The following is a 25,588-nucleotide window of genomic DNA, read 5'->3' on the forward strand; positions in this document are numbered from 1 at the left end:
TTAGCAAGGGGCCAGCCCATGAAGTGCTTTAAACATACTGTAAAATCTTAAAATAAAATAAAAAGAGACCATTGATTAGAGGCCAGAACAGTGGTGATATGATCTACTCTCTTTGAATTTGTTAAAACCCTTTTGTACCGACAATTACAATAATTTTCTACAATGGTGAAATGATGTTACATGTAACTCATTTAACGTGAAATCATCTGCACACTGTGCCTGCCATCGTCCTCTCTAATAGTATGGAAACAGAGCAGAGAGGCAGGGTCCTCTCACACACCCATCCCCCTCTTCTTGTCCTCTGTTGCTCCATACTCTCCTCCACTACCCCTCTGCTCTCTGCACAGTAGCACAGTGCATCTGTGTCATGTCACTGGGTTCTGGCGTCCCGGAGTAACCCCCCTCACCCTCCAATGCCAGTGCAATATTTCTCTCTCTCTTTCTCTTTCTCTTTCTTTCTTTGTGGGGCTCAGACTGTCATTCCTGAACTCTTTAGTTAATATGTGTCATGCTTTTAATTTCTCTCACTCTCTCAACCCATCATGCAGTACAAACAAATATAGACATGGAGAGGGTTCCCCCTCTCTCAACGAGCGTACACAAACATAAAAGTGTCTTAGTGCATAGGCCTACATTAATAGATCCAAGCTCCTGAGCTGGCTGCTGCATGCATAATCTATCTGCTCATACAGAATGTGAACAGTGCTCTTATGAAGCTGTGTGTGCATGTGCACATGTGTGCGCAAGTGTGCGTTTGAGACCCTAGGCTCCTCCCTCTAGAGAGAGAAACAGACAGGTGTGGACCAGATTGAGTTCCGCCTCATTTCCTCTGCCCTGTGCAGCTGGTCAAGGACACACATTTACACAAACACACACACAGGCATGTCTTCAACACATGTTTATGCACACACTTAAAATACAAGGACAGAGACATGCATACTGCACACACATCAAATAAAGACACAATACAAGATGTAGAAGGATCAAATGCAGCATTAGCATAAACTGTGTGTGTGTGTGTGTGTGTGTGTGTGTGTGTGTTCATGTTCATAAGCCTGCACTTGAATTCCTATGGAAAGGATTACAGCAATAATTACCACACGATTGGCAGAGTATTTCCATGGCGACGCTGACAGATTTGCAAATGGTGGAAATCCAGCCAAGTTCCTCAAGTCCTTCCCACTGCATGTTATATTCATACATTATCTAATACAAACACACACAACACTATAGTAACCATTGCAATATTTAGAGCTGGTTCTATTATTTATTTTTTTACACAACAGCGCTGATATTGGCTGTCCATTTTTCATGCTGGTATCAAATATATCAACAGTGGAGGAACATTATGATCATGGTACACACTCACAAACACACATTACGGCACTCCCTGCTGACAGTAGCAGCTTTTGTGTTGATGTCAAGGCACAGTTTTATAGGACTCGGGAGAGCTGGTCATTGGCCTTCAAAAGACTCTACCACTCCAATCATTTTTCCACACTTTAAATTTTCATTTTTACTTCAGGCATTTAGCTGATTTAGTGTTAAGTGAAACGGTAGTGATCTTCAAATCCTACATCACCAATATTACAGTCAGCCAACAGTAAGAAGTACAAAATGTTTTAAAATGACTTGCTTTGTTTCCACTAAGGTTTCCAGTATAATAAAATGCAGTAGAAAGGCTGCAAGATTAAAGCTCATTGGGTCACATTCTTTCTCGTGCTGCACAGAATGACACACTCAGTTATCTGAAAGCTAAGCTAAATTATTTTTACTTTCCTTACCTCTGTACGGTGAGATACAGGATGTGAAATGTTTATCATCCACACCATGAAACAGATTTCTGCAGAGCTTCTCTACATTTCTTTTCCTCTGCTTTCTGTTTCCCCACTTGACTTAGTTTCTTTGTTATGGCATTTCCACTTTGATAGATCTTACACAGTACCAGTGTGACAGGTAAGGCTTGGAGCAGCTCACTACCCCCACACATATATGTATATACACACACACACCCTATTATCTGTACTATATGTGCAGTCTATACTTACTATACTCTATGTCTTGAGGTCTGATGTGTGTTTGTAGATGGATCTGCGTGTGTGTGTTAGTGTATGTGTGTGTTTCTTTGTGTGTGTGTGCCAGTCTGCTCTGGCGCCTACCTAGTTCAGGAAGTGTGGGGTTACAATGTCTGGAAGGGAGCCAGGTGGCCTCCCTCCCCTTTAAATACCCAGACACTGATACTTTACCTTTAAGAACACAGCCTATAGGAAGAGACTTACCATACAAACAGAGGAGGGCCAGGAGGAGGAGGAGGAGGGTTGGTATGTGTACGTTATGGGGTTGTATGCTTACTTGTCGGTGATTGAGTGCTTGTCATATTGTGTGTGTGTGTGTGTGTGTGTGTGTGTGTGTGTGTGTGTGTGTGTGTGGTCCTGTGAAGATGGTATGAGCCACCATGTGGGGATCACGTGTGCCACAGTCAGATAAAGAAGTCTTTGTGAGCAGATGCAGAAGTTGCAGTTCAAGTCACACACATGTGCTTGCACACATAGACTATATACATACACACACTGTGACCTCTAAGAACACACACTATTGCTCTTTCACATGCAGTACCTCAGCTCACGTTCATTTTTAAACACACCCTCATTATTAAACTCACCCAGTGTCACTGGTTGCAAATTAGAAATGTCCATTTTCATCCTTTTATATTTAATAGGTATGAAATCATTGTGGACCGGAGCGAACACACACAGAGCAGTCTAATTATAAAAGCCTGAGTCATTCTTTTAGTATGTGACGGTTAACTTAAATGGCATTGTGCAACTGGATAGTACAGTTTAGCACCTCTGCACAGGTATGTGGGCTTGGCAGGGCTTGCCTGACCATTCGCCAGCTCTGTCTCACAATCACAGTCACATACACACTTGACCCCAGAGACAGTAAGAGTGCATCCTAGGGTAATGCATACAGCATTAAACACACACTCACAAAAAAATGACACACGGAGTTCTTTAGAGGTGAGGAAAATACTCTTGTTATGACTCATTATCAGAGGCCCACCACTTTTCGCCTTCAACAAAAAGATCACTTTCTTATCATCTTTTTGTGAAGAAGTGTTTATTTTGCTGGGATGCCTAAGGCCACAATTCTCAGGTTGTGTATGTGTGTGTTAATGTGTGTGAAGCGAGTTTAGGCATGCCAACTGCGTGCTCCTCGTAATTCTAATGTTTTTGTTTTTGAGCTACGAGGAGTGTGTCAGACTACACAGTTTTAAGTACTCAGAGACTTGAATTGTTTTGCTGACAAAGTGTAACTTGCATGTTACAAGTTTGAGTAATCAGCAAAACCAGTGTCTCTTCACGTCTGGTTTCCATTTGAATGTGACCAGCTGACTATTTTGCTATTACAAAGTCATGTTTCCAGCCTTTTACAGTCTGTTAAAGATGACATTTTATAATCTGTATTTGCTTTGTTGGCAGTCAAACTGCAGTTTTAATAGAAACAGTAATGTAATGATGAATAAAAATTTGGCAAAAATCTATAAAGTAAAGTTTTCCTGAGGGTTTCAACCCCTCTGGAACATGAATATGTTGAGTCTGCTGTAACAAAGTAAAGGTGTTTGTGTTCTTCTCAGTGTTTCTGCACTCAGGTAAGTTAGATGCTGTTTTTAGGGATGGAGCTGACTAGTAAGGGATTCAGAGTTTGACGACAAAGCCATGTGTTATTTTGGAGGATTGACGTCTTAGACTGTTCCGGCGTCGTCTACCGTGGCTCAGAAGGCTTTCTACAGCTGTGAGAAACGCACTCTCCCCCTCTGCTGTGGTGTGGTTTGTTTGTGAGCGCCTGCGTGTATGTGTGTGAGAAAAAGATAAAGGACAATGAGGGTAAAAACGGCACATGGCAAGTGTTAAAAGGGTTATATTCATCAAACACTCATTTACACATGCTTCCTCAAAAAACTCAGACACACACACATAAAGACACACAATCATTCTGTTCACAGGTCTTGATTTTGGAAGCAGCCAGAGCCAGGCTGCTTTCATGAGCGTCTGTCTAGACACAATTTATTACCAACTGTTCACTCTTGTCTTCTCTACTCGTCTGTGTCTGTCTGCCTGTCTGTCTGTGTGCTCACTGCTGCTGGATTTTCAGAGGTGGTGTGGCTCTAGTTGCTTGGCCTGTCTGTCACCTTCATTCTCTTTATGTGGATGTCATTTGCCTACTTGTACAAAGAGGGAGGAAATCTGTCTTGTCTGTCACTTCATCTATCCATCCGTCTCTTACATATGTGCCTGCGTGTGTGTGTGTGTGTGTGGGAGTTGGAGTGGGTTGTGATGGTTTGTGAGCCAGGCTTGGTTTTGACCATGACCTTTTGCTGAAGCCATGTGGCAGAAGTTCACCGAGCCAAGCAGCCCCGACCACAGTCAACCTGACACTCCTCCTCACTGTCTGTAGCTCTGCCAGCTCTGGCCTCACAAGCACATGCATGTTTACAGGCAAATGAGACAGAAAACAGAACTACTGCCCAGTTATATCCAGTATATTGGGCTTGAGTGGCATGACGTTTTATATATTAGCATGTAGCTTTTCAAATACCAACAAATCTGATAGAATATGCAAAAAAACCGATTTGTCCTAATAACTGTTTAAGTTTGGAGGATTAGAGTGGATAAACACATGAACATTAGCCTGAGAAGCCAAATGAATGAGTCAAAATTATCCACTGTGATTCATGGAATCTGTAAATTGGGTTACAGTGAGCCAATAAGGCAATTAACCACCCCGCTCTCATTCAAACAGTGTCCCCTTACAAATGTCCTTATCTACCCGCATCCTGATTTCACACATAAGTTCAGGATGGGGTGTGACAGCATTTCAAGGAGATCTAAAGTTGTTCACAAAACAAAGTGCTCTTGCTCATGACTAGCTCCATGATGTGTGCATGCTGATCAGCACTCATATTATAGTATCAGCCCCCAAGGAAGTGACTTTGTTAAAGGTTCATTTAAGGATTTAACTTGTTCCAAGTGAATTCCTCTAAACACACAACAGTGAGCAGAGCAGAAAACGTCTGTGGCACAAAGAAGCATGCAAACGAACAGTGAATCTAGACTAAAAGACACTGAAGAAGAAAACCCTGTCATTTACCACCAACCCTGCAGCAGCCCACTATTTTATGTATATGTGTGTGTGCAGGTATGAAGCCTGTTGCCCTAACATGAAGAGACCTACTGAATCACCAGTGACTAAGGGCTCCAGCAGTCCAAGCTAGGCTATTTTACTGACGCCTTGCAGGCTCTCACACGCTGAGGAAATGTGTGCGTTTGCCATAAGGTGAATGTGTTAAGCTGATATACCTGAGCAATAGGTAAGTATGTACAGCATGCAGCAAAGCAGCAAGACAGTACTCATTTGAAAAGAAAAACAGGTGTCAGATTGTGCACTAACATATGCCTTGGCAATAACTGGACAGAAGTGTGATTTCTTAATTGCATATGTTCACACGTGGGTTTAGCATATTTCCATAAGTTTTCATGTGTTTGTACAGTATATACAGCGTGTTTGTATTTTTGGGGTTGGACAGCTAGATGTGTAGCCTTGTTGTTGTTTCTTGGACAATAGCACTTTTGGCAGTTTTCATATTTTATAGATCTTCTTAGAAAAGATGGTGTGTTCACGCAATGACCTAAATGACTGTGTGTGTATGTTTTCTCAAAGTGTTTTATTTTTGAGTTGAACTCATTTTTGTGGTTCTCAGCTTGGGTAATTTACCTAGCATCTATGTATATATCCTGAAACTGTTGTGGTGCTTGTTCAGTTACCTTTATAAAGGATGTGTAGGAGTGCCCTAGTAGCCGAACGGTTACATTGCATACCACATAAACCCCCATGTGCCTGGTTAAATTCCAGCCAGGGACCTTTGTTGCATGCTGTAATTCTCTCTTCCCCCTTGTTTCCTGTCCGCCTTCACTGTCGGCTGTCATAGATAATAAAGGCGAAAGGCAAAAATGCCAAACAAATAGTCTTTAAAAAATAAAATTAAAATGAATTGAAAAAAGAATGGTTTGTCGTTTATCCAAGTTGCGCTGCCCTCTGACAAACCTGTACACGTTCAGGTTCGCAGAGATATTTGTTCAGTTATTAAGACCATTGCAATGAATGACAGAGCATTAAGGCTGTGCTCTGACAGATGTTAGCACTGCAAAAAAAACATGGTCCCTTTCAAAAAACATTGCAGGGACACTCAGAAAAAAAGTTAAACCTGGCTCAATATTAGCTGCAACGCAATGAGGCGTCATCTAGCAACTCACTGCGTTGCCCAAGAACATGAAAGCACCCATTACTTAACTGGATATTTCTGCTGTAAACTTTGTGACTGTCATGGCGGTGGATAGACTGATTTCACTAACTACTCAAACTGGACTTTGTGGATTGTATTTCATCTTCTCACTGTACCCTTAGCTTTTCCAAGAGAGCCCCTTGCTCTTAAACACAGTGTTGTTTTTGGTCTGAATGCCAGTTTAGATGACTCTGCACTATACAAATACTAAATCCTCTTTTTTTTCTTTTTTTTTTTTTCTTTCTACCATCTGTCTCTGTCAAACCAGCCCTGATCTGTTTTCACTTTCTCCTTATCTCTCTTACCCTATCTTGGTTTTTCCTCTTTCTTTTTTTTAATCTTTTGTCTGGCCCAAGGCCTTATCCCCATCTTCCTTCTCTAGTCCCTCTCTGCCTCTTCATCTCCTCTGCTCCTAACCTCTGAGAGTTTCTGTTGCTCTACCCCTCTGTCTCTGTGCTGGTCAATATCAAAAGGAGATGCTCCCGCTGGTTAACCTTTGCAGACAAAAGACAAACACTTTCTATATCTTTGTTTCTTTTGCTCTGTCCATCATTATTTCTCTTATGTTCTCTCACATACAGTCTCTGTCTTCATCTGTCACTGCCTATATCAATACAACTATAATTTAAAAGTGTATTTCATTACATTTTGCTGTAATTTTGTCTTTCTTTTATGCCTTGACATCCTCCCTACCTTGCGACGCCTCTCAAGGCCTCTCTCTCTCTCTTTCCACGGTCTCTCTCTTTATCACTCTCAAAAACTTCCCCCTTCTTCCTCTCCTCAAAGTCCTGATATCGATCAAGGTCAAACGATTATGTCAGAGCTCGTGACACTTATTCAATGTGTCATGAATGAATATATTCTGTCGCATCAATTTGGCCTCCACCAGACTCTCGCTTGCTCACACACACAGCAGGTTTACACCTTTACAGTGTGGCCAGCTGTGGCCCTTCAGGGGGTGTAACCTTTGACCTTGAGTTGACCTTTGAACCTTGAGTTCAAAGGTCAGAGGCCTTAACTACCAGGCTGCAAGATCATTGAAGGCTGAGCCAGCTATATCTGCCTTGTATTGACACAACTGTCACACACGCACACAACCTGCCTTAGGCTACATATACTGCATTTGTTGTGTGTGTGATGCTCAGTAGAGAACCACGTAGCAGCCACCACGTGTAGGTGTGCTCTATGTTGAAGCCTTGTAGGTAGAATATCAGAGCAAGAGAAAAGAGAGACAAGAGAAGTAGAGAACAGAAGAAGAATGAAGGAAAGATGAGATGACTGAAAGAACAAGAGGTTTGGCTTTAGAACGACACCAAAATAATCTATATGTGTTTGATAGGTCATTCACTTTGCAATTCCACACTAACATTTGAGAACAGATATTGACTAATAACACAATTTGTGCGGTCTTAACAAAAGCAAAAAAAATAAGTGTCTTTGTGGCTGTAGGTCAAAGGTCACATAGATGTTATAGAATGACAGAGAAGGGAAAGGGAAACAGTTTGAGTTATATGTGAAGTATGAGGAGGAGGATGAGAGAGGTGGTGATATTTAAGTTGCGACTAGTGTCAACCACTACCATGAGTTAAAAGGGCATATTTTGTGTGTGTGTGTGTGTGTGTGTGTGTGTGTAAGTGAGTGTATATGAAAGAAAGTGAGTACATGTGTGTCAATTTATTCTTCTTTCCCTGGTCTGCAGTGTGTGTGGTGCTTTTGTGTGTAACCATGCCTGCTTTTGTCTTTTAACACATCAGAGGTGCTTTGTGTTCTCAGGGTGTACATGGAGGTGTGTGTGTATGTTTTTATGTGTTGGGGGTGGGGAGGTACACCAGAGTGCCACCTGTTCTCAGTCATGTGGCCCAGCACTGACACTGTGAATCACTGAACAGGCGGCACATGAAGAACACACACACACACACACACACAGATGGCCATAGCACTGGTCCAGGCCCCGCTGTGCATTTTGGCTGACACACACGCACTGTGGTTTCATAAGCCACACTGAATGACATATCGACAACTGCATGACCACAAAACAGTCAGCAAACGTCATGCATGCACTATAAAACAAGCAAAGGCAATAAATAATGAGCTCTGGTTTATTGTATCTTGTCTTCTTTTAACCCTTGACTAAAATGCTAATGAACTGCTGACCGCTGCTTCAACTTGCACTGGAATGTCACAGATGTGCTTGTCCTAGTTTTGACAAAAGGTGAAAATAGAAACACTTCTTTAACATCCTCAACACACATCACTGCAATCCAATTTCAGGCTGCAGATTTATGGACAAAGTCTTTAAATAAAATTATTATTGTTACCAAACTGAGTTTTGATGGATAGAAAATGGCACACTTGACTTAATGTTGACTTCAGCCCATAGTGACTGATTTTTTTTTTTTGTGCGAAGGTTGATCAAGTAATGCAAAAGATTCCTTTTTAAAGTTGTGTCAAGCTCCTCACTGCTGCTGTTGCTGTCACTGTTCAACCTCTAGACTGACCTATGTTTTCTCCATATTGTGGTTTCAGGAGGTGGGAGGTGCAATGGTGGCCTGCTGAAAGAGACAGACTACATTACCCATGATCACCAGGTAAGACTCTGTTTTAGCTTACAGTTTACATTGTTTCTTCTACTCTGATTTCAATCTACACTGTTTGCACAATTATTAGGCAAGTGAATATTTTGACCATATCATCATTTTATCCATAATTTCCAACTCCAAGCTGTATAAACTTGAATGATTATTGGATTAAATGCATTTCAGGTGATGTGTATTTGTGTAAGGAGGGAGGGTGTGGCCTAAGGAGATCAACACCCCATATCAAGGTGTCCATAATTATTAGACAGATTCTTCTCCTAAGGAAAAATGGGTCAAAAAAGAGATCTGACTCTGAAAAGTCAAAGCTTGTAAAAAGTCTTTCAGAGGGATGCAGCACTCTTGAAATATCTAAGATATTGGGGCGTGATCACAGAACTATCAGACGTTTTGTTGCAAATAATCAATAGGGTCGCAAGAAACGTGTCAAGAAGAAAAGACGCAAATTAACTGCCAAAGATTTGAGTAGAATCCAACATGAAGCTACCGGGAACCCATTATCCTCCAGTGCTGCCATATTCCACAACTTCAACCTACCTGGAGTGTCAAGAAGTACAAGGTGTTCAGTTCTCAGAGACATGGCCAAGGTAAGAGAGGCTGAAACCCGACCACCTCTGAACAAGACACATAAGTTGAAACGTCAAGAATGGGCCAAGAAATATCTGAAGACAGATTTTTCAAGGGTTTTGTGACCTGATGAGATGAGTGACTGGACGGACCAGATGGATGGGCCCATGGTTGGATCAGTAACGGACACAGAGCTCCACTTCGACTCAGACACCAGCAAGGTGGAGGTGGGGTACTGGTATGGGCAGGTATTATTAAAGATGAGCTACTTCGACCTTTTCAGGTTGAAAATGGACTCAAAATCTACTCTAAGACCTACTGCCAATTTTTAGAAGACACTTTCTTCAAGCAGTGGTACAGGAAAAAGTCTGAACCTTGCAAGAAGACTTTGATTTTTATGCAATACAATGCTCCATCACATGCATCAAAGTACTCCACTGCGTGGCTGGCCAGTAAAGGTCTTAAAGATGAAAAACTAATGACATGGCCCCCTTCTTCACCTGACTTAAACCCTATTGAGAACTGTTGGGCCTTTCTTAAGCAGGAAAGTTACAGTGAAGGTAAACAGTACACCTCTCTGAACAGTGTCTGGGAGGCTGTGGTTGCGGCTGCACAAAAAGTTGATTCTGACCAGATCAAGAAACTGACTGACTCCGTGAATGGAAGGCTTGTGACTGTTATCGAAAAGAAGGGTGGCTATATTAGTCACTGAGGTTTTTTTTTTAAATTTCAGAAATGTTTATTTGTATATTTGTATTTTGAGTTTATTATTCTCACTTTAACAGGTGAAAATACACAAGTGAGATGGGAAAATCTTTGTTTTACATTTAGTTGCATAATAATTCTGAACACTAATAGTTGCCTAATAATGGTGTACATATAGATATTCTCTTAAGCAAGCCAAAACTTCACTTTTACTACTTAAATGTTCAGGTTTGAGGGTTTGTTAACATTTTGGATTGACCAAGAGCACTGTAGTTGTACAATAACAAAAGTAATCCTCAAAAATACAACCTGCCTAATAATTGTGCACGCAGTCTACACTGTTTCTATCTTACCAATTTCTTTCGTCCACATATACACATAAACATAGTACTGTACCGTTAATTGTAGGCCTTTTATAATATTGATTTACTTCAAAGCACTTCATCTGCATTTAAATATAGATATTGAATAACAGGTTAACACCTAAGTACATACACGTAACCAGTGTACAAGTACATACGCTCACACAAAAGCACCGTTGATCAAGATGTGTCAAAAGAGTGAGTAAGATAGGAGTAGGAGTAAAACAGAGATAATGTGTACACAAACAACTACAATAGTTAAGAAGGTAGTGCGTTGTGAAATCATGGATGTGAGTGGAGTGCTGCTCCTTTTTACACCGTCTCACACAATCAACTGTTCTTATTCAATAGCGTGCGTTTGTTTGTGTGTGTTGTGTAAGTCCTCAAAGAGTTGTTTACTTTAAAGGCCTCTGAGTCAGATATCAAACTTTCAACTGCTTGCTCTTCAGAGGCGCATAGGAGTAATAAAAGGTCAATGATTGGCTTGCTCTTTTTGTTGGCAACCAGTGTTCACAAAACACTGGTTGCGAATGGTAGATTTTTCCATTAACTTGCGAAATTAATAGGTGCCAGAATCATCCATATGTCATCTTGGTTTAGACTTGCATGTTAGGGATAAATAGCTGTTACTGTTTTAGTAAAATTAGAGCTGAAACGGTTCGACAAACGATTGATCCTAAATTGACTGAAAGTTAATCAGCAAAAATTTGATTATCAGATAATCGTTTAAGACATTTTGTAAGTAAAAAGTCCAAAAGTTCCCTGTGACAAGCCTCTGGCATATGAATACTGTTCGTAGTCTTTTATGATAGTAAACTATTTTCTCCTTGGTAGGACAGAGCAAGCAGTTTGAATAAGTCAGTTTGGGGGAATTGTAATGGGCCTAATTCATTACTTTCTGACATTTTATAGACCAAACAATAAATCACAAAAATAATCTTTATTCTTCAAATGCATCGCTCCTGGAGATAATACACAACGTTCAAAGCAGCCAGTACGCAAGAAGCAACACATTTTAACCAGTGTTTGCATTCACTGTGATACTACTTGATAGATTTTCAGACTCCCCCTCACAACAACTAGTAGTGGCTACAGTGATAGGTACACTAGTCCCATGTAGTTCAAAGCAGTATAGTTATTTTACACCATGTTTAATGTAAATTTGACCAATCTTTCACATAGAAATGCCGGAGCTGGTCTATATTATTCTAGATGAGACACCATTTAGCTTCAGAGCTTCTCATTTTAATACTACTGAATGTTTGCTGCCTCAACATAGTCAATGCTAAAATATTAGCATGTTGAACCGAAGCCAATATTCTACCAATCAAGGACACATGGATGATTTTGGTTTCCATGCGTTCACCTTTTTAAGAGGAAAACTGATCAATGGGCAATCTTATGAAAACATGAGGTATTCCTCGAAGAGCCATCCAAGCTTTTTAAGCCCCTCTAAGCTGGGTTTACTTTTCACTTATATAACTTTGGGACATTGATGATATTAAGCAGGACCGAAGTGCTTAGCTTATCTTAGAACTACAGTCAGGATTAGCCGTTTTTTTGAGGAACTAGAGGGAAAACCAGGTTCCCTATCGGCCCTCCTCTCCTTGAATAAGGGCCTTTATTATGAGGGCTGTAGCAAACCATTCAGTCAGCTGCATAGCTGCTATATGTGAGTGTGCTAAGCCAGTCTGTCTCTCTTCACGGTGTGACTGTGTGTGAGTATGTGCATGGAGGTGACTATTATCATGTCTGTCGGTCTCTGTGTACCCAAATGGCTGACTCATGGTATGCCACATGAACTCACACACACAGTCCCACACACAATCCTACATACTAGAGCCTGAGAAGTACCATCTGTACCAGGAACACAATCTCCAACAACTGCAGAGTACACACACAGTAGTTCATATGCATACCTACTTTCCTCTACTGTTGTTGTGTCTGGACCTTCGCAGTATTATTTGCTATTTATTTGTTAAGAGTGTGTGTGTGTGTGTGTGTGTGTGTGTGTGTGTGTGTGTGTGTGTGTGTGTGTGTGTGTGTGTGTGTGAGTGAGAGAGAGACTGGTATGACAGGAATTTTAGGGGCTTGTACCCATGAGAGGGCTGCTATATATATATTTGGAGTGTGAGAACTGAGCCATCCTTGTCCCTGATCTCTTTAATTACTACCACACACACACATGTCTGCCTCCCTTCCACAAACATGAATACAGGATTGCTAGCCATGCATAAGAGCTGTAAGAACTTAACCACACAGTGCCTCACAAATATCTTTTTCCTCTTATTGTCCCTTCCTGCCACACACACAGACACACACACATTTGAGACCCCCTGGAGAGCTTATAAGGAAGGGAACTGTGTTCAGACATACAGTTACTATTCTTAGACTTTAACTATATACAGTACAGTACATCTATGAGAGGAAACAGCTGGAGGAAGCTGTGTGTGTGTGTGTGTACATGTCTTTCTCTAGTTGTTGGGACAACTTTTTGCCAGTCCTCTCAACTCTAAAGGGCTGTTTGAGGGTTAAAACTTGGTTTAAGTTAAGGTTAAGTTTAGGCATTTATTTGTCATGGATAAGGACAGTTTAAGGGGCTAGGGAATGCATTATGTCAACGAATGTCCTCACAACTAATGCAAAGGCAACTGTGTGTGTGTGTGGGGGGGGCAGTGTGTGGGGCAGTGTGTGGGGTACACTAGAGTCCCACCCATACCCACATCAATCAGCAATCCTCTTCCGGTTCCCTTTGCAGGGCTAATGGTCTCCCACCACACTCTTTACAGTGCAGTTACACACATTGACACACATTAAGTCTAGCAAAGTCACTCACTTGAGACAACAGACACTCTCTCAACACGCTTAGTGGAAGATATGGTGTAATAATCTCTCACAGTGGGAGCAATATGAGAATACAAAACGATTTTAGATGATGTGGGTAAAATAGCAGACTGAAATATCTTTCTTCATACACGCAACAAAAAGCAAGCAGCGCGAGCAACATAACGTTTGCATGAATAGTACTGTCAGTTTGTCTTAGTGCGGGAGAGAACCGTGTAGAAATAAAATGGACAACATACACAACAGTGAGAAGCAGATAATATAGAGCCTACATACAGAAAGTTTTACTTTACAACTCTGGGGTGGATAATTAGGGACTGAGCAATTCAAGAAGTAATAGCTTCCAGATGATGTTATAAAAAGTCTTTACAGCTGATTTAATAATACACATACAGATTATTATAATATTAAGGGTGCAGGTTTTCTGTGTATGTAATTACATCATCTGGAATTTAATTAAACAAACAGTTTTGGACAGCTTCCATCCATTTAGAGAAGAATGTAGTAAGAATTGACATGCTGTAGCATTATTAGCTGCTGTAAGCTTTTGCTCCACAGTTACTCTAAGCTAGAAATGCAAGCAGCCTCTTGAATTTTTGACTGGAATTTTCTACTTTTATGATTTCTCTTTTGCAGACAAACTGGCAGCTGGAAAGGCTTCCATTTTTGCATTCATTATAGTTAAGCTCACTCTATAGTACTGTATGTACGGTATGTCAGAGTATGCAGCTGATTTCTCCACACAGCCTTTAACAAACGAAAACAAAACATCCACATACAAACACACTGCCTCCCAGTGTCAAAGACCCCAACTGTGCTGCATCCCTCCCGTCTCAACACAAAACACATTATTGAACATTCATTGTCACTTAACAATAGACTCTAGAATCGCCCTGGTGGTACATACCGCACATGCCATGCTCTTACTTCATCAGGGGTGTGAATCTACTCTCCACTGCATACTAACAGAAGTAGAAATGCCTTCAGTTATCTCAAAATATTCTATGAGTAACCCGTTGTGTTGAGCATCACTGACTCATAGCTAGGCAGAGAGCGGTTTCATGATGTTCTGATTTTATTGTTTTTGTTGTTTCGTTTTTGTTTTTTTATAGTTGTTGTGACCATAAATAAATTGCGTGTGTGTGTTTGTATCCTTATATCATTGTCTCCCCATCATCCATGACACACTCCCGTCCTCCCAGTGCTGGCTAATTTTGCCTCCTGTTGTCCTGCTGAGGCAGTGCTTTCTAAATATAACCCCTACACGTGTGTATGTGAGATGCACATACTGTTGGTTGTACCAATGTGGCCCTTTGGCGTTATTACAGAGTACAGGATGGTTACTTTGGCAAGGAAAAGCTGGAACAAATGTTTCCGGCTTTAGAGAGACCCATTGGTGTTTTTCAAAGCCTTTTTCACCGATCACAGGATCTTAGCTGGCTGCCTTTGAGCACACAGCATATAATTATTGTACTTCTGTGTTCACAGTTATGTTCATGTCACCTAGTATTGATAGTAGCCTCATAACTCTGGTTTTATTTATAGGCCAAGCAATGTGGACTGTATTGCAAAAACAAATAATACGTTAGTTAGATATTGTTCAGCCTTCAGAGAACTTACAGCATCTACCTATCTAGCTGTCTATGCACTCTACATTGTCTAATACAGACTGCACTTTAAAAACATTAAATAAAGTTCATTTAGTATACATACATAATGTGTATATTCTCCAGAGAAACCTCACAGTGGGTTATAAATCTCATCATAAAATCTTATACAGTCCCTATTTCAACAATTTGACTGAACAATGCTGATCCATATGATCACTTAGTGAAAAGGTTGCAGAGGATCTGGGCCAAATTCCATTGTTTTTTTTGGTTTTTTTCACAAGCTGGCAACCCAAAGGTTGTACTTAAGATGGCTAATAACTGATCTATAAATCTTTGGAAAAATTGTTTTAATTTTTTATAAAGCCATTAGTTACAGCTCACACACCATTTACAAAAAGTGCCTGTGTAGAGGTTTAACTAAATATATAGAAGGTATAACATTTGTCAGGGAAAATGTAAAATCTAAAGTGTGTCTCACAATGTCTTCCAAGAGAGCTTGGTTAAGGATTGGCTTATGTACAATTTTTCTCACTGATTAAAAGTCTGAAGTCAGAGACATCGTTTGTTGTTATTGATCTGGGAATAACAAGTTTCAGCAGTATAAACCAATTGGTATATATCTAGAATCCACATGTAAACTACCAGTTAGCCATAGTATGATGCATAGCAGTTATATAAAAGTAAACATATTTTACAGTGTGTATGCTTCATTAACCCACACAAGGATACAAACCCCTACATGAGTTTATTTTTACAACATTCAGCCTGTAAAGCCTAGATCTGGGCCAACTTATCCTCCACTAAATCTAATCATTACTCTGATAGGGTTATCACAGTGTAATATGGCGTCAGGGGCTAATACTCTTCCTCGTCCAAAAATAGACGGTCACACGGAAACAGGCTTTGCTCCTGGCTGTTCGGCGAGTCCAACCGTCGGTCACGGGGCTGCCTAAAAAAGCTGGAGCGAAATAAAAATGAAAAGGTACGATTGAATAAGTCGACTCATGGGGAGGAGGAATTGGACTCGGTGCCAGTTGGCGCTCTCAGGGAATTCCGCGGCGGTGCGGTGACGTCGCGAGCGTGCGCACGCCTTCCTCGCTCTTACTCTGTGTTTTAGTGTCGTGACTCTGTTCCTTTTAAAACGGAGCTCAGCGCCCCAGCGATCCCCGTCCGGCTCCCTCCGACTGTTTTTAAGACGGGAGAAGCGGAGCTCGACGCGGAGAGACATTCGGCGAGCGGGGCTGTCGCTGCTCGGCCAAGAGGCAGCCACCAAACGGGAATACTTCACAGAATCCAGAGTAGAGCGAGCCCATCAAGGACATCGGCAGCCGGCTCAAGTTTCACGGTTGTTTAGAGAGGAAGCGACAGAGACTAACAGGGATTACGGGGCTGTCGCTGCTCTCCGCTCGGCCGGCTGGTCTGGAATTTCTCTGCAGCCCCGGAGCTCCAAACTTGCGGATACAAAGACTACCGAGGCCACCGTGGAGCCCAAGGAGCCGGATACATGTTTCAGCATGGGGATGATTTTATTTCTGGAGCGTCCGTTTCAACCACTTGAATTATAGGTGAGTGCCGCGGCTGCCGTGAGAACTGGCAGCATTTAAAAGTCCAGTCGACTTTGTTTTGGTTGTAACCAGGGAAGTTAGCGCTCGTTTTAATGTAACATACCTCAATATGCCGAGCTATCACACCATTAGTTGTATAATGTTTGCGTTGCATTGAGGACACCAGTGAGCGAATTATAGTAATTGATTCAAATGGACGCCTCGATTGTCTGTAATCGATGAGGTGGGGGAATTTCGCCGTGTTTTTTCTCAACCACGGGTGACTCTTAGATCCCACGCGTGTGCGCGTGTCTCAGTTACGCGAATTGTTTTCCTCATATCCACCACGGATCATCTTTACCGGGCATGTTGTAACCATTCGGCGCACGTGGATCGGAGCATTTTCTTGTGACGAGGCAGCGATGAGAGTTGTGGGGTTCATGGACGTTTTGTGGCAAAAAAAAATCACATTGAAAAATAATCCGCCAGAGAGAAGTCTAGAGTGTAGTGCTCTGTGTGTTTCAGTGTAGTATTCAGCCCGTATAAATGACTGATAATGACACTGGCTAGAGTACAAAGTAGTCGTCCTATTACGTCTGTTCACGAAATTGTGAAATTGACCGGAGCCTCATATGGCTCTGGGGCAGCCCCGGTCCTGGTTTGGTCATCGTTGCCCCGAAAACTCACCTCGTGATCACCCGACGGCTCGGACAGGGAAGGAGAGCCAGAGGACAGGGAGAGAAAATTGCCTGTGTAAGGGGATCTCACGCCATTGTTAGGAGTGGGTGGCTCTGCTGGAGTAGGAGTGGGGGGTGGGCAGGGATCACTGAGGTCGGCGGCCGTATAAAGTGAATGGAAGCTGGCACCCCCCAGTCAATCCTTACATATACAAAGAGCCGGACTGAAAGGAAGTGATTTGCATCACCTCACTTTTCGGGTGGGGGGGGGGGGGGGCAGTGTTTTGGGGCTGTCCTCTCGGTCTGGGTTTCAGCGGTACTCGGAGTGCTCACGTCTGACTACGGTGTATTGTTTGGTCGCCGTGATCTGTTACCCAGTTATCACCCTGGTCCCGAACGGCGAACTGAAGGGACCCTTTGACCCTCGAACACCTCTGGCGTCTCGATCTTGATCCCTGCTCTCTATGACGATAATGAAGCCCGCAGGAGTGGGCAGAGTCTGGCAGCTCCCGGCGCTCCTCGCGCACACACCCAGCTGACGCCCCTTTGTTTCTGCTGCGTGCGCCTGCGAGCGCCTCGGACAGTTTGAGCCGAGGCTGAGCGCAGCGATGAGCAAAGCGTATACAACCATTGGCGGCTAAACGAGGATAAAGGCGACTGGTTTGGGGATGCGGTGATGCCTCTGGGATTGTGATTCACAGTTGCTGATATCGGTGGTGATCGCCTCACCGCCCAAATCCGCTAAATGCGTTTCACTGGGCATCGGACACGCAGTCGCGGAGAAATTGTGGCTGTCCCCGGGGCTTATTTGTCACTTTACTGCCCCGCAATAAACGAGCCCCGGTCAGGAGGAGCAGAGTGTGCTGGCATGGGATCGCGAAGACAACAAAAAAAAAAAAGGAGAGCCTTTGAAGGTTCACTTCCGCCCAGTCACATCGATTGGCATGGAAACCGACGCGACGCGTTGTGTCTCCCCGTTTGATGTCGGAGGTTGTAAAAAGTTAAAGCTTCAAATCGCTCCACACGCACTCGTGTCCGGCTCTGTGCTGCCTCAGCTCTCCCCCGCCCCCGTTTGTCCCGTGATCTCAATAGGAGCGTGCGTGTGTGTGAATGAACAATCGCCGCCCATTTTACTATGAGTGATGACGAACATGGAGGAATATTAAAGTGATACACACACACACACACACACACACACACACACACACACACACACACACACACCAGGAGGGGGAGAGGGAGATGGCGGTGGAAATAAAGCCGCTAACTCAACAATAGTGAGTGAGTGAGTCACACAACTTGAGTAAGCAGAAGAGGATTGTGTGTGTGTGTGTGTCAGGACAGTTTCCCCAATCCCACCCCCATCAATCAAATGTAGCTTTGATAGGGGTGTTACAAGGTGTCCTAAGCAAACAAAGGATTACTTTGATCCAATTAAGATTTTTCCTCTTGTGTGTGGCTCGAATAGGAAATGGGTCAGTAGGCTGCTTTAAAGTGCTTACTCATCTAAGATGACTTCCACAGTTAACTGTGATGAAACAAGAGCTGTGTGTGTCTTGGCTGCGTGACACACCATTTGATTTTGGGCGGTTGTCTTGCCTCGCGACAACTTGTGTGCCTGGTATAGAAAGCAAATACTATCGAGTGTCTGTGTTTCAGAGGGAGGCGGGTGGGGGAAGTGATTGGATGTAATGATGAAACGTGTGTGAGATCACACTGTAGCAGCCTTTCCAGTAAAGGGTGCCATTTCTTCTCCAGAGAGCAACACAAAACGAGAGAGAGAAGGAATAGGGGAGACGCAGGGCGACATTCAGCCCCGCTGAAAGTTTCCGCACACGCCTCAACAGATCAGACATTAAAACACGAGTTCTGCTACGTGTTAGCTGGCACAAAGGTTGGAACCAGTGGAGGCGTTTCCCATCCCTTCATGTCAGCAGAGATGCTGAATATTGAAAGGGGTGCCACCATACCTATTCCAATTCCCCTCCATTTATTTGATAGACAGTAAGTACATTAGTATTTATTTTTTGAAACAGTAACTGAATTTATTGCTTTACACCTGGGCTAAGCACTGACTGGCTGCCCTGAGTAGTGCAGTAAAATACCTGATAGTTTATTTAATCTCCTGTGGTGCGTGGAAAGACTTCAGCACAACCAACTTGTCCTGACAGAATGAAGTTTTTAGAGTTTCCTTGGGGCCAAGGGGGGCAAAAACTCAGTCAACCAAGTGTGGAATTCCACCGTGCAGTGTGAGACTGCCTGGTGTGGATCCTAGTCTTTCGAAGTGGGGGCCAGGACCCAAAAAACAGGCCGCGGTTCCACTTCCGTTGGGTCTGCCGTATGAAAAGGGTTATTTTTGTGCATTTTATCTCAGTTAGGTATTAGTCAAAGGTGAAAAACAAGAAAAATTGTGAAAAGAGTGAGAGAGATCAAATGTAACATCAGTCATGTTGTAGAATATCATGGGATGAAGCTTTAATGATCATTGAATTTACAAAAGGTGAAATTACAAAAATAGGCAAAACAATAAAACGGGCAATAGGCACAAAGGTAAAGAGTGCAAACAAATGCAGGGGGCTACATACCGATACCAGTGTCACTTTTTATACATTAATAGGCTTTTTAGGTTTGAAATATGGAATAGCTGTTTTGATTACATTAAAAACTATCATGTCTGGATGAAGTCATGGTCCTTATACTTATCTCTCATTAGTTTCTGTGGACCAGCAGGGCTCTCCTTTACTTCCAGCAGATCACGAGGCTTAGACATCCATTACTATAAATATTAGTCACACTCCGCTCCAAATTCTGTTACTCTGTTTTGGACCAGTAAGGAAAAACAGATTGGTATAGTTTAGTCCCGAAGTTGAGGATTGTACTTACTGGGAGCTTTTACAGGAGCGGGCAGCGATTTAAATGCAGCCACAAGCCAAGCAAATAAGGTAATGTAGAACATGGTAGAATTTTGAATAGAGAATCAACAATGATATTAGAGAGAAGAAGAAAAATATCAGGATTTAATCCACCCTGAGAGCTGTGGAATAAGAGGGCGTGTACTTTCTGTTTGTCTGTTGAACCAAGTGAGAGTAAAGGGAAAGTTTTCCCCGAGAGTTTAGTTCCTCTCTGTTATCTCTGGCTCTTTGCCACTGATGATGATGCCACAGTGGAAGGGAGGCGTATGGACCTACACTGTGTGTGTGTGTGTGTGTGTGTGTGTGTGTGAGAGAGAGAGAGAGACTCATACACCTTGGAAAGAATTTTCTTCCATCGTCCTTTACATCCCCTCACCTCCTGTGACTACCTTTACCCACCTCAAACACACTGGCAGAATAAATGATAACTCAGACCCATATGCATCATTTCACTTTTTCTTGGAGGAAGAGAAAGAAGCCTTAAAGATCAACAAATCGGTATCTGAGGAATCTTTAAACAGGCTTTGGATGTCCTCTGAACTAAATGAACAAATGGCGCCGTCATAACACAGCCACTCAGTCTGCGTCATAGTTGTTCTGATCAAGTCAAAACGATTGGTGCGTAATTACACCCACTGTAAGAACAACACTGCACCGGTCATCTGTACGCATGCTGTCATTAACTATGAGGCATAGAAGACACTCACACATGCATACGTCCATGTTGTTTTTTGTTATTCATACACACAGGCTGCTGATCAGAGGAAGAGGATGGTGTGTGAGGTCAGACTGCCCGTGTGTCAGTAAACATGTTGATCAGTAAAGACCTGTCATAAACCAGTATTATGATTTCTCACTGTGTTTGTCTCTGCCTCTCTAGCTTAGTTTAATAACTGTTAGTGAAGACGCGACTGGTTCCCCTGGCAACTGTTACCGAGGGAGCAGTCTCTTCTCTTGTTTAGCACATTTCTGAGCTAGTTGTGTGTGTGTGTGTGTGCGTGTGCGTGTTTGTCTCAGCTAGCCCTGGATGAGGAATAGAAACACCTGGAGAGAGACAAAGCAGTATGAGGGAGGGGGATTTTGCACTTCTGATTTTGAGACAGTTTTTCCTATGAAAAGAGGTAGCGTAATGTTCTATTTTGTCCTGAGCTTTTCTCAGACTTGTTATTGAAAACAATGAGCCAGAGAAGCAAAAAGAAAAGTTCTGGGGCTTTTGAGGTTGCTCAAGTGTGGAAATCGAGAGTGACGATGATCAAGCCATTGTCAGTTCTTAATGAGACGCCCACATCCTTTCAGATTTCCGGTTTGTCGGGATTTATTTGCTGCTTTCCTTTCTTTAGAGTCACAAGCCAGGTGTTGAGTCATTCTCTTTTTGTCTCTCATACACACCTCTCGATTCAGTGACCAAAAGTAGTGTCGAAGCTGTCGAGAAATCCAGACTGATGTTTACTCTGTAACACAAGAGTTTCTGTGGAAACGAAGCAGGGACCACAAGTGACTCGGAGGAGTTATTCATCACACACATACACCCACTCAGAGACTCATTCTGTTATCATATGTTTGTCACTCACTTTTACAAAAACTAAAAAGAGGGGAAACGAGGCTTTTCACTTAACATTCATGGTCAGAGCCGAGTAAACGGCTTTCAGAGCCGCTGACGGTCTTGTTTCTGTTGCCGTGTGAGTTATGAGTTGGACACACGTGCGGTTCACAAAAGATGACTGTGTGTCTGAGGTGGATTTGAGGAACCATAAGTGAAACTGGTCAGGTTTTTGGATTGACTCTTCTTGTTTTTACATATTCACAGACTTATATTACTTACACAAGATCACTTTTGTCTACTTTTTTTTATGGTCACAAGGCTTTGTAGATGCACTAAAACACATACAGTTCATATTTGTTCAACAGGAAGCCACAGCCTTAAACCCCTCCCTAAGGCCTCTCTTTTCTCTCTCTCTCTGTCTCTCTCACTCACACACTCACACACTCAAATACACACACACACACACCCTCTACCCCTCAGGGATGCCTACTTCCTGTAGTTGTGACGACAGCTTCCTCTCCCCTCCGAGCTCTGTTCCCCTTCTCTTTAAGGTTCACACACACATGTGCATCTGATCTGCATGTGTGTGTATGTGTGAAAGAGAGAAAGAGATGCACACCACTAACCCAGTTGTGTGTTGTCAGTCACAGCCCAGATGTCAGGGTGGTGAATACAGGAGACAAAAGGGGCCTCATGTTTTCATGTTTTTCCACAACCCCCTTCTCTTCTGTGTTCGGTTTCTTGTTACATGAGCAGATGAAAATGTAGGCTAAATTTTTCTCGTCACTGTGACACTGAGGGTCCGGAAATCAACTTTTTCATCTGGTTAAATGTCTTGCAGTCAAAGCACTTCCTAAGAGTAAGAAATGGGTGGAAAAAGAGGTGGTGAAAAGCCAGACGGCACGTTGACAGGCTGACCACCATCAGCCAAAAAGAGACAGCGTTTGGTCGGTGTTTGCTGCTCATTTGAAGCTTCTCACTGACATTTCAAAATCTACTGAACACTGAAATGAGAAGTATTGTTAACCCAGCAGAGGTTAAATGTGAATATTTTGAAAAATTCCTCCCCTTGTGCTTCACTGCCTCTCTCTTTCATTGCCTGAATGTAGAGCAGATGTAAGGGGGTACACACATAAGCCGGGAGGAGACAAAGTGAAACAAACAGGAGCTTTTATCTGGTCTGTTATGGCTGGCTGGCACGCATAGAAGGTCTGGTTGTGACTTGGTGCAGGGTTAGGTCAGCACTCTGTCCCCTAGATGGAGGCTTGTGTTGTCGAGATGGATGTTAGCAGGAGATAATGGTCCATCACGGAAGTCAGATGCTTCTGTGTTTGTGTCCAGGAACGATGTTTGCTTGCTGTGTCCTTGGCTGACCCACATTGCCCTATGTGTGCTGCCTAGAACAGAGTCGCTTCATTTTGTGTGTGTGTGTGCGTAAGGATGTGGATGGGATGAAGTTAGTCAGCGATCACTGTCTTGGAACACATGCGCTGACGTTTGCACACGCACAAACAAATAAACACGCATGCATACACGGACACACACAGGGAACCTGGCAACGAGGTGGGGGCGGACTTATGCAGGGGCTGGCTGTTCCTCTCTGTGTATCTCTTTGTGTGTGTAAGAGAGAGAGAGAGAAATGCATGGTGTTTCCTCCCGAACATGATCTCTATCTGGGACTGATTATGTAATGACCAAATGGAGTACAGAGGGCGAGGGAGGACAGAACAAGACAGACAGAGAGAGAGAGAGAGAGAGAGAGAGAGAGAGGCAAGACCATGCATGGCCTTTCCGTCATCCTCAGCCAGAAAGTCATTGCTGCCAGAACTTTCCCTTGCTCTGTTATCTGCCACTTCTCCCAGCCTTATCTGGTCATTTCTTATCAGACAGGCTCTGCAGTGACTTTACTAGGACAGTAACACACCCCAGCTGTATGCCATTAGCTCTTGATTTTCAGTGTTCTTATCCTCTGTCATTGTTCATCTGGTCACTCCAACACGCTCAGTTTAAGCTGTCTTCTTACCCATCCGTCTGTTGCTCTTCTCCCAGGCAATATTGGTCATCATTACTGTGCTGCAGAAAGTCAAATCATCAGCCCAACATATCTTCATCTTGTACTGAATCTTAAAATCTGAATTTTTATTTTTTTTTTCAGCGAATAGAAAAATCGTCCACCAGGATGAGAGAAGTCTGCTTTTTTTCAGGTTTTTCACGATTCAGGAAAGAAGTAGAATTTCTAAATGGATATTTTTTGCAGTGTATGCCCTCACTGCCCCCCCTTTCCAGTCTATTTTCCTCTCATGGCCTCAGTGTGGTTGTCTGGCCTGGGACCAGCGAGGCCCAGTGGTTGGCAGGGAAGGGTGAGGGTGAATAGATTAAGGCCACGGCACTGAGACAGGCGTCATCTGAACATCTTAATTTCAACCATTTGTTTCCGCCAGCCTGTGCTGGTGACTACGCAAGCTTCCCTGTTCATAGCCGCTAGGTTGTGACTTGGGTTTTCTGTGTCACATGGGATTAGGATAGATTTATTTTTGTATATGTGTGTGTGTACACAGATCAGCAACAACATTAAAACCAGTTATTGGTTTTAATGTTGTGGCTGATCGCTGTAAGTTTCTTTGTTAGAAGCCACAGAGGATTCAACAGAGCTCCTTTATTTTCTCTCTAGCTTCTTGGTTGGTGTGGCAGTTGGCACGGCTTTGTCTGCTTGGCCCCGCCTCCCAGCTGATAGCTGGTGCTGCCGGGACAATAACTAACTTGCGGAACTACGACTACGAGGGTGTTGACAGGAACCACGCTTTTAGGTCTGATGTCAATGGGGGGGGGGTTTCACTTGAAAAGGACGTACCATGGGGGAATTTTTGATGTAACAGTGAATTATGTCATCTGTTCCGTAATAATTGATAAATATATCAGCTTAGTAGAGCAGAGCAGCAGAGTAGAATGATAGTAGCAAATGTCCGTAACTTAGTTTCACTTAACCTAGATTCACTTACTGTACTCAGCTTTATAGGAGAACACTGCGGCTTGTTAGATTGTGATTAAAGTGAAGGCAGAAAGCAATTTAAACAACTTAAAGTGTTCAGGATGCCACTGAAGCTGAATATTTAAGTTGTTGAGCAAAATTTTAACGGTTTTGATTGCTCAGGAGTTATCAACACAACTACCTGAATAATTTATGCGAAAGTGATCATCAGATTGATCAACATCTTTGTATAATTTGCTCTGTCATTTCTCTTGAACTCTCAGTTTGGTAGTTCAATTCCTCCCCTGGCCAAGAAACCCCCCTGTAGCTCGTCATCACATCCTGTTTGTCTACATAAACATACATACACACACACACAATCAACCCATGCAGGGTGTTGCATAGGAAGCAGAAAAGATATCACGAAGTCCAAGAAATTCCCGCTGTTGTCACATCTGCGATGATGCAGAAACACGCCCCCCGTCACCTGACTGTAAGTGGTATCCCAGGAGGGTGGATTTAGAGCTGCGGTTTGGGGTAAGCCCTCTTCCAGGGCGCTGAGTCATCGGGGGTTCCCCCAAAAATGAAATGCGTAATGCTCAAACACAGACACGCACTTTCACAGTTTTCTCCTCTCATAAACTGAACCCTAACTCATAGCTGATATAACCACATTTCATCGCTTTGGTATCATCGGATAGAACCCGAGCTGGTATGTAACACCGTCTGCCGTCTGTGTACACTATCTGGTTTCAGAGCACTGAGTTTCTCACACTGTACTGGTGGAGTGGCTGTGAGCAATGTGATAGCCAGGATAGCAACTGGAATGGACGACCGTTTGGTCACAGCAGACATAAACACACACCCTCCATAAAAGTGGCAATTGCAACCTCAGCACTGTGTCCCTGTTTGCACTCTC

General features: G+C 42.9%; 1 protein-coding gene across 10 annotated transcripts in view; it reads left to right on the forward strand.

The window, feature by feature from the left end:
- kdm6ba (lysine (K)-specific demethylase 6B, a) overlaps positions 1 to 25,588 on the forward strand; it is a 102,525-nt gene that overhangs the window by 61,047 nt on the left and 15,890 nt on the right. For 9 of the 10 annotated variants that reach the window (XM_040141396.1, XM_040141394.1, XM_040141395.1 and 6 more), the window contains one exon: positions 8,870 to 8,931. The gene's annotated coding sequence lies outside the window, so the exon portion shown is untranslated. Of the gene's footprint in view, positions 1 to 8,869; positions 8,932 to 16,184; positions 16,591 to 25,588 lie in introns of those variants that run through there. The other variant, XM_040141401.1, reaches the window with a different exon arrangement.

The sequence above is a fragment of the Xiphias gladius genome, chromosome 12 (genome assembly GCF_016859285.1).
Source record: "Xiphias gladius isolate SHS-SW01 ecotype Sanya breed wild chromosome 12, ASM1685928v1, whole genome shotgun sequence".
NCBI lineage: Eukaryota > Metazoa > Chordata > Actinopteri > Istiophoriformes > Xiphiidae > Xiphias > Xiphias gladius.